Here is an 11,330-nt window from a genome sequence, read left to right on the forward strand (position 1 = left end):
ATAGGATTAATTGTGTGTGCATACGGCAAAGTGATAAACATGTTTTGTTCCTTTAGTTTTGCTGAAGTGAATTAAGACCAGGGAAACAATTGAAGTTGTTTGACAGAGTGGTGCCTTTTTACTCTAGTATATTTCTTGTTTAACTGTTGATATCTCACACTAGTCTCGATAAACTTAAACTTAGTTTGATTTTTCATGTGATTAATGAACTTTTTAAGGGATCACTGTTACCTTTAGAGTACTCTGTCATAATTCTTATTGTTAAGAGAGTTCAGGTATCTGGCTGAAGTGAGGGTAAATTTTAGAATTTTGATTATTATATATATATATATATATATATATATATATATATATATATATATATATATATATATAAATAATTATATACTGTATGTGTGTCTGTCTGGGTGTGTTTGTATACACCACACACACACACAGTATATATATATATATATATATATATATATATATATATATATATATATATATATATATATATATATTATATATATATATATATATACATATATATATATATATATATATATAGTATATATATATGAATATATATATATACACATGTACATATACATATGTGTGCGTGAGTGCACGTGCATTGGGGCTAAAGATGGGCGGAGCCTCAGGGACTTGGGCAAGGATGTTACTGGCCTTTGCTATTGTAATATTAATAACTGTTTATGTCAATTTGCAATTTAGGCCTGAAGACACCACCGATAGACGAGGAAACTGTCCGTCGACTAGAGGAAGTAAATGGCAGCAAAAGGAAATAATCTTCCTTTATTCCTGATATATATATATATATATATATATATATATATATATATATATATATATATATATATATATATATATACATATATACTGTACAGTATATATTTATATACATATACACATATACTTTTGGGCCACAGTTTTTCTATTTGCAATCATGGTTGGATTTTATCGCAAATTCATTTCTAATAACTTTGTGGCATAAATTTTCGGTTTTAAGTAGCTTTCTCTTCCTGTTGTCTGCTACCGCTCGATGAAAAGCCACTTTTATTTATTATTCAATTTCCCATCATTCTTTTTTTACTTGTACTTCCTTTCTATATTCATATTTACCAAACAATTTCCGTCGCACTAACGGAGAGAGATCTCGGAATTTTTATTCGCGCTCGAAAAACGTCTCGAAAATGGCTCGGATCAGCCTCCGATCATGTACAGGAGATAGTATAATTTCTGAAGCTTTGCGTGTGACTGACATCTGTCTTACAGTCTATGTTATTCCACATTCAGCCTCTGGCCCTCTGGGTTGTGGCGTTTCCCAGTATTTCACCTTGACGGCGTTTGGGCTGGTAATTACTCCATACTGACATACAAACAAGCTCGCCTGACTCTTTCAGGGGCATGAAAACTAGCAACCAAATCCCAGACGTCAGTGTGAGGACCTTTATTCAAGGAGTCCGGTAAAAGTGGTGACGTCACGACTTACACAAAGAAAGTCTCTTAACCCAAGACAGTGGGTGATGATTCACCACTGACACAGAACGTCCCCATAAATCCTGTCCGAAGTGCCACAAAATCTCCTCTTTGGAGATAAGGATGAAGAGATGACCTTTAAGCTACTGCATATGAGATTATGTATTAGTTGGAAATGACGTAATTAGCGGACGTAACAGGAAAAGAGTGCGTGCTTGACATTCTCGAGGCGCTTTATTCATTTTCATTTGGTATATTTCAGAATGCGCCGAAGAAGTGCTTTTGAAGTGAAAGGCAAGGATTGAGTGGTATCACCTTTCCCAAGAACTCTCTTTAAGAGCCTTTCGTAGGGTCCATAATCCAACCTAATCCGTCTTAATTAAAAGCAGTTACCAGTAGGGTAAATGACATAAACACACACTAGGAAAATCATTATGGTCTAAATAACAAAAACAAACATTAGGAGAATTGATCTGATCACAGGCAACAGCTGCTATTACACCACCTATATGCTTCTTTCCACGTGCCCGAGTATGAATGAACTCATCCAGGATACTGCTGGTGGATCAAATGTTAGTTAGGAGTTTAAAGGGTGCGTCAGCACTACATCAAGACATGTCGTAAACACACGTCGGCAAGTTGGCAAGAAGTCCACGACCGTAAGTGGAGAACGAATCATTAACGAGGCCAAAGTGTAATAAAAATCCACAATTGTACAGTAAACTATATTATTATTATGCAAAATAAAATACAAAAACAAAGACTTTTCGAACATTTTCATACCTTTTTCCTCATCACAGTTTACGTTAAAAAAACACACTGATGAAAGTCTTTGCTTTTGAATTTTACATAGTAATATAGTTTACTATATAACTGTGGATTCTTATTACACGAACTGTTTTCCACGAGGTTGTGAATGTCTTGGCAATGAGGCCAACCCTGGATAATCGCATGACGCACCGGCTGAGGAGGCTGTCAACCAGAAAGCAAATGGCATGCAAGCATTCAGCCCATTTGAGATGTGGGCGCGATGACTTCCCAAAGTGTGTTTATGAAATGCGTTACTGTGGCGTGGACGCTCCCTTACGTGTCAAGGCAGCTGGAAATCAATATGAACTTCGAGAAAGCTTGTTGCAAGATCACTATGAATTAAATGCGCAAATGACCAGGCTGACGGCAGCTGTCATGAAGATATCTCGACGAGGTACCGAGAATCTTCTAGAATGACGTCAAGATCATTCAGGAATCTGTGAAAGAAGTCTCGGATTTCAATAAAAAAAAATTAAAAAAAGTAAAAAATGCGCCGGTTTGTTTGGGGCAGTCGAGTTTTCTGTACAGTGTATAATGCTGTATGAGCCACGGCAAATGAAACTCTCAGGCACGGCCCGGTGGTGGCCTGTCCTACAGCGTTGCCAGACGCACGATCATGGCTATCTTTAACCTTAAATAAAATAAAAACTACTAATAAGGCAAGAGGGCTGCAATGTGGTATGTTTGATGGTTGGAAGGTGGATGATCGACATAACAAATTGCAGCCCTCTAGCCTCAGCAGTTTTTAAGATCTGAGGGCGGGCAGAGAAAATTGCAGAGGGACAGACAAAGCCATCTCAAAAGTTTTTCTTTTTTTCTTTAACAGGAAACTAAAAATAATCCAGATAAGCTGTGAGGTCTGTGTGGCTTCTTTTTTCTTGAATTCATACAGACAAGACGCGTGATGTGATGGAGAGGAGAAGATACCGGTGCCACGTCGCGAAAGGAATGCGGAGTAGCCGAGATCTGTGGATAATATCACAGGTGCTCATCTGTCAGGGCAAAGAGAAGCTGTTGAGACTGATGACAGATTTTGCACATACTTGAGATGAAGAAGTTGAAAGTGAATGTCGACGACATTAAATTTAAGAGGATGTGATGAGGAATATTGCTAATGAGAGAAAGAACAGGCGTGATTGGTTGAGCCACAGAATTATATGGATTCAGTGGTGCAGTGAATACTGGATTGAAGATGGTGGAAGGGGAGGAGACGGTCTGAGTAAGTCAAAACCTGAATGCATGAAAGAACTACTGGGATGCTTTTTCTGTACAGATGTATAGTGTCTTTATGGAGAAGGAAGGAAATAAAACTAAAGCAGCTGAAAGATGAGCTGTTGATGTAGAATATGTGGATTAAGGAGCTTCTGAAAAGCTGTGGCACGTCGAGATTCGATGAAGATGCGGTTACAAGAGAGCGTCTGTAGAAGATGGACCCAGAGAGTGTTTGTGATCAGAGATTTTGGGCGATGTAGACTCATAAACAAGAATAGCAGAAGAGAGCTCGGTGAGGATGGTTCATGTCTCAGAACACAAAGGGAAAGGAAAAATACAAAGATGTGGTCGACAGAGAAGGTTGTTTTAGAATCTAAGGAGCCGAGTAAAAGACACTGCAAGAGAGATTAGATGCAGTGTGAGGAGGGACTTGACAAACTGTTAATGGGCTTTTGGTAGGTGGGTTTAAGGTTCCTCCTTCAAGCAATAAATAAAGGACGGACGTAGCTACTCGCTGTGACCACTCCGTTAGAGAGAAAGGAATTAATGGTAAATATGGACACATTATTTTATCATTAAAAAAGTTCAACCAGACGACGGAGCTGACTGTCACCTCTCATAGGCCTGGAACCGAAGGATTAGGATGAAGTACCAGGTCTAGGCCATAGGCCAAGCACTGGGACCAAATAGGTCATTTGGCGTGGTGATGAATGCAAATGATATTTAAAATAAAAAAAATTAAATTACAAATAACAATAAAATGAAAATAAAAAACTGCACAAGGCATATGTTTTTACACTGGAACACAAGCACACATTAAATACCCTCACTCATGTTTCCATACATAACAAATATGGCTATTAAAATTCAGAATAAGTTACATGACATTTTTAAATTTCGTTTTTTAAAATTCATTAAACTCCCTACAGGTTTTTGTACTTTATTTATTTATTTATTTTTATATTTTATCAATTAAATTGCAGTTCTTTATGATTATGACAACTGGAATAATTGAAAATGTATACGATTCTGACAAAATTTCCCCCGTCGATCTATTTCCAAAAGTTGATAATCGCTGCAGGTTATATTTTGGACATTCACACAATACATGCTTGACTGTTATCATCACTTGCATTCTGGGCATTCGGGAGGAGAGCCATGTGGACTGTTCATTAAGTGTACATGTGTCAAATGAGTATGGCCTATTCGAAGATGCGTCAGAATTAATTGTGCGTGAAACTCTCTCTCTGACACGAACTCCATTTTCCGACACAGGATTTTACCCGATTCAATATATTATTTATAGGTTCCTCATTCCATATATCTTGCCATTTATTTACAATGATTGTTCTAATGTATCTTATGCAGGCACTAATAGGGATGTTCACATTTGCTCTTGTCATGTGGACTGCTTCTTTAGCTGCTTTATCAGCCTCTTCTTTTCCTTCAATTCAGACATGGGCAGAGATCCAACATAGTTCAATATTTTTTCCTTTATTAAACAATTTGCGGAGTTCAAATTTGATCTGCTGTACAATATTATTTTTTGGTTAGTAACTCTGAGCGGCTTCAATAGCGTTCCTCGAGTCGCTAAAATCACAAATTTATTGAAAGATATTTTCTTTATCATTTTGACTGCACACAGCTCTGCTGGGAAGACTTAGGCATTATTAGGCAGAGAATTGATATGTCTTCTTCTGGGATATAGCTACATATCCTACTCCATGTTGTGACTTAGACCCATCGGCATATATTGAGTAATGTGAGTTTTTTCGTCATATATGATCTATGGTTTTTTGTCTATGGCGTTCCGGGGTATATGAGTGACTTTTTGATAAATATTTCAAGTGTGTACAAATCTTTACTTATTCATAGTCCAATGGGGTGGTAGTTTCACCGTTGAAGGTACTCAAACAATCTATTAGCTGGATGATTGTTTATAAATGGGAAAGTGGTTCTTAACCTGTAAATTCCCCACTGGTGGGGAATGGCGGGAGAAGAACCACTGGTTGTCATGATTGTTTATAATCGATAGTATTTAATGTTGACCCTTTTAGATCAAATAGCATTTAAACTTTTGTTGACCGATGAATCTCACTGAAAAGTGGGAATTGATTCCCTTTAGATCAAATAGGATTTTTGTTGGTGAATCACTTGCCTTGATTCTTAATGCGCTTTCGTTATTACGAACTCTTTGTTGAGGGACAGTGGCAGTTCGCCACATTCAACTTGTACAGAGGAGGAGACTGGTGAGGATCTAAATTCTCCTGTGCATATTCTTAGTCCTTCATTGTGAATTGGATCTAATATTTTCAGTGCTGCTTCTGACGCTGAACCATAGCTTTCACTTCCGTAGTCAGTGATTGATAACGCCGCTGCTTTATACAGTATGGTAAGAGTATGTTTCAGCTCCCCAATTTGTGCGTGATAGGTTTTTAATGAGACTTAGCGCCCTTTTGCATTCTGATTTTACGTAAGTTACATGGGCTTTCCAATTCAGGTGTGCATCAAATATCAATCCTAAAAATTTATCAATTTGGCTAATCGGTATATCTGATTTTTAATCCTATTCTGCACCTTTTTCCCAATTTTTATTTTTATAAAACGTGACAGCTTGAGATTTTTCCATGGAAAATCTAAAGCCTACAGATGAGGTCCATTCATCTATTTTTATTACGGTTTTCTTAATCACTCGTTCTACATGCCTTATGCGTGATGCTGTATATGGCAAAACCATCCATATAAATGTTACTTTTAATTCCAACCGGTACCACTAAGGACACTCCCTTGTGGAACTCCATTTTCAAGAGGAAATCTTTTGGAAGAAACATTATCTATTCTCACCTGAAAAGTGCGATCAGTCATAAAGTATTTAATAAACCTAGGAAGATGACCGCGTATGTTATTATTATGGAATGGCTTTAATATTCCATACCTCCATGTAGTGTCGTATGCCTTTTGGGTGTCAAAAAAGGCATCTGCTTTCTTTGAAACCCTCTGCGTATGTGGTCTTCCAAATTAGACAGAGAATCTAATGTAGATCGATTACGTCGTGAACCAAACTGGGTAGGACTCGAAATTTTATTTTCACGAATGTGCCACGTAGGTCGTGCATTTACCATTTTCTCCAGCAACCTGCATAGACAACCTGTTAAAGGTATTGGTCTATAGTTATTCACATTACTAGGATCTCTTCCAGGTTTCGGTACAGGAATTATTATCGCATTTCGCCATTCAGCTGAAACAAGTTTCTGAGCCATAAATGATTGTAAAATTTTAATAAATGTGATTTTGCCAAAGGTGCTAGGTGGCAGGTCATTTCAAATATGCAGATTTATTGCCGTTCAAAAGAGTACATTCCAACTTTTCCATATCGAATTTCTTATTATAATACATATCTCCCTTCGTCTCAAAATTATAGATTCTGCTTTACTCTTTATTTTTTTCTTAAATGTTTGTCTAGATTTTGGTCACTAATTTTGGCAAAACATGTCTCAAGTATGTTACTTATCTCGAAGGGATCTAAAAATTTGTTTCCTTTATCTGATATAACTTGTCTGGGTGGTCTCATGTCTGTTCCATTTATTTTTCGGAGTTTGCCCCATACTTTTTGAATGGATGTTTCGCTTGTTATTTCTGATACATATGACCTTCAAGATATTATTATGCCTTTTATATTTGAGAAATCGCAATGAGAAAAACGAATTCTATGTATCCTTCATTAAAAAGGCGGCAGGCAAAGCTATTCCTCATTCAAAACCTCATAATAAAAAGCTTAAAGTCGCCTGGTGGTCTGATGATCCATCTGAATTGGTATGAGGAAATCACTCTCTAAACAGAAGATTCAATAAAATAAATAAATCAAAACCATTCCTAGAAGAAAACTGATTAAAAATGACAATTACACTATCAGAAATAGATGCATTAAAACCTTTATATAATAAAATATCAGCCAGATTTAGAAATATAGACGTTCTCACTCAGGATTGTGTCCGGGATCTCTTGCCAGTGGGGCGCAAGCGGCGAGAGAGAGAGAGAGAGAGAGAGAGAGAGAGAGAGAGAGAGAGAGAGAGAGAGAGAGAGAGAATTACTGATTATCATCTCTGAAGTGTAGAACTCTCATCTCTGTCGCCAGTGATGCGAAAAAAAGTTCCCAGTTTTGAGTAACAAGGAAGTGTTTAGATCGTGCCCACAAAAAAAGATCCCCATGATACCATCAATGAGAATCCCCAGCTCGGTAACGTTCCCACCCGGCAAAATTTTCCCAGAGTTACCCCGTCGAGTCTCCTCAGTCGTCTAGCGCCGACGAGTTCAGCCACCAGGGACAAGTCCCAAAATAACCCCGGGGAATTCGATGCTTTTTATTCATGCAGCGTATACGACACACCTATATATTGCATGCGGCAGTAACACGTTTACTTTGCCGCTGATCATCCGATCTGCGAGGTTAGCGAAAGTGAATCTTGCTGGCTAAAGGTACGGAACCTTTTGGAACTAGTCTCGCCCCCCTTTCTTCTTCTTCTTCTATCCAGTATTAGAAACCGCAAACGTCTTTTAATATAGAATTAATTTTACCTTTGGGATATCTTGCACTCAAGGGGAATGACGACTGATAAGTGCATCTGCCCCGGCCAGGATTCGAACCTGGGCCTTTGACTGGGATACAGCGGCAGACAGTCGACTCAGACCATTCGGTAGACGGGACAGACACTTTTATCAATTATAATTCCCCTTCATTGTAAGTTAATTCGATATCAAATTACATTTATGGCTTAATGTTTGTTGACAGAACCTGTTTAAAGCGTACCGCGTTTCTCATTGCACACGTTTTGTTTATTTGAGTTTTTTTCCAGCTAATGAGGAAGTTATTTCCATACCGATTGCGTTTAGTCAATATTTTGACGCTGTTTATCATTTATGCTCCGTTTCTCTATTTCATTCTTTCACAGCTTTGAATGGGTATCATTCAGTTGCTTCCTTTTCACCATTCCGACGGTGAGGATGGGTCTATTCCAGCTCTAATAAATGTGTCTGAATTCTACAGGTATTTACATCTGAGCGGCAATAGACTTTTATTAAAAAAAAAAAAAAAAAAAAATATATATATATATATATATATATATATATATATATATATATATATATATATATATATATATATATATATATATATATATGGAACACTTGGCAATATGGTGCAGTATTCGGCTTATGTCTGCTAGACCCATGGATCGCTCCAAGCCTACCTCTTGAATGCAAATTGCCAACGCCTACCTGTCAGTCGCAGACGTAGTCAGGGAAACCCTCACAGGAGGAAACGGGTGTCACATTGACTGAAGGGAATTCTGCATCAGGGAACACAGGCGCGCGAATGAGAGCGGGAGAGAAGAGCAATCACTTCGATGTCACAAAACAATGGGAAAAGATCAGTTAAAAATGAGAGATCGATCTACACAAATAAGAGTTCTACTTTTCAAATGATAAGACATCGTAGGCACAAGATTTCTTTTCAGTAAAAGGAAAAAGATAGTTTTCTGTACACTGTATAACGCAGTATGAAACTCTCAGCTACGACGGTGACCCAGTTGAGCCGAATTTTGGCTACATATGGTCATTTTTAATCCTTTGTAGCCGAAAAAAATTGCATCCAGGCGTTAGCCGAAAAAGTCAGCCGAGACGTATAGTGGTTTTGACCGAGACTTTATCTCTCTCTCTCTCTCTCTCTCTCCAAACTGGCATAAACAAACGTACGAGTGTTCAGCATAGTCGACTGACTGATGTTTAGTGAGCACAAACAACTGAACTATCACCCTGCGGTGAGTAGTTCCATTACAAGAAATAAACAACTCTGGAGAATTCCTTACTTACTACTGAAGGCGTCAGTTAATTGGGTTCTAGGGTAGATAGTGTTGACGTTGAAAGGAACCTTTTAAAAGAAGAATGAAGATGTCAAAAAGACCCATGAAGGTCATGAGCCACTCAAGATAATTCAAACATGTCAAACGAGGTGGCCATCTATTGCTTCAGCTATGAAAAGAATTTGTGATCAGTGGATAAAACTAGGAACGCATTAAAGGCGTTTTTAGCTCTACCCACTGTACAGGAATATATATGAAAAAGAATATTCATATATATATATATATGTATATATATATATATATATATATATATATATATATATATATATATTTTATATATATATATATATATATAGCGGTTTTTTTGGCTGGCATAAATTTCCAATTGGCGGGATTTTGGCTTGTTTTATGGTAGAATTTGGCTGGCTGGTAGCAGTGGCGTCTGGGAACGCTGACGCATTTTGACGTGGTTCCGTCGACGGAAAAGTGCTATGCAATCTGAGATACTTCAAGACATGTACTACGATGAAGCCAGTTTGGTTTATATGTTGTTCTTAAATTCTGTTTTAAGTGAAGTTCAAAGAGTGAACATGATTTTTGAATTTGATGATTGTGGTCCAACAAAACTACTCAAGGGTTTAGTGCTTCTAACTAAAGCTTTGGTTCGAAGAGTTGTGCTTCTTTCTCAGAACATTGACCCCTTTACTTGTAATCTAGAAGAATACAAGGCTCCCATAATCAACCTTGGTTATAGGGCCGAAAAGAAACTTTCTGAGTCAAAATTTTTGATTCCTCTTATAATGCAAATTCGACAGAGGTAGATTGCACGAAACTTAAAATTTTGAAAAGCATATCTCTGCTCTCTGTCTCTGTGACTCTAAGGGTTGTGAAGATGAAATAACAAAAACTGAAATGCAGTGGTCTAAGATAACTTTGATAAAATGACAAGAAGCAAAAGACACTGTCAAATTTTGGGTTGGAGTCTACAGGCATAAAGATGCTTCTAATACCTCTCCGTTTCAGGAGCTCGCTACGTTTGCTCTAACTATTTTTAGCTTGCCACATTCAAATGCTGAAGTCGAGAGGGTATTCTTTAGCCAAATGAATTTAGTGAAAAACAAATTGAGAAATAAGCTGAGTACAGACACCGTAAACTCGTTACTTCACTATCCTAAGCAAGAAAAATCAAGGAGGAACATTCAGAATAATGGGCCCTCAACTTCTCAACCTTTGGAATGTCAGCATATTTTAAACTTACTTTTTCATGGTACAGAATTGATATTTTAGCTACATTTTCTACCTAGTTTTTCGTAGTCCAAAATATGTATTTTAGCTACATTTTCTACCTAGTTTTTTGTAGTACAGAATAGATATTCTAGCTACATTTTCTACCTAGTTTTTCGTAGTACAGAATAGATATTTTAGCTACATTTTCTACTTAGTTTTTCCTACAAAATAGATATTTTAGCTACATTTTCTACCTAGTTTTTCGTAGTACAGAATAGATATTTTAGCTTTTTCTACCTAGTTTTTCGTAGTACAGAATAGATATTTTAGCTACATTTTCTACCTAGTTTTTCGTAGTACAGAATAGATATTTTAGCTACATTTTCTACCTAGTTTTTCGTAGTACAGAATAGATATTTTAGCTACATTTTCTACCTAGTTTTTCGTAGTACAAAATAGATATTTTAGCTACATTTTCTACCTAGTTTTTCAGTAAGAATAGATATTTTAGCTACATTTTCTACCTAGTTTTTCGTAGTACAGAATAGATATTTTAGCTACATTTTCTAAGTTTTTCGTAGTACAGAATAGATATTTTAGCTACATTTTCTACCTAGTTTTTCGTAGTACAGAATAGATTTTCGTTTTTCGTAGTACAAAATAATAGATATTTTAGCTACATTTTCTACCTAGTTTTTCGTAGTACAGAATAGATATTTTAGCTACATTTTCTACCTAGTT

Source organism: Macrobrachium rosenbergii, chromosome 45 (genome assembly GCF_040412425.1).
Source record: "Macrobrachium rosenbergii isolate ZJJX-2024 chromosome 45, ASM4041242v1, whole genome shotgun sequence".
Lineage (NCBI taxonomy): Eukaryota > Metazoa > Arthropoda > Malacostraca > Decapoda > Palaemonidae > Macrobrachium > Macrobrachium rosenbergii.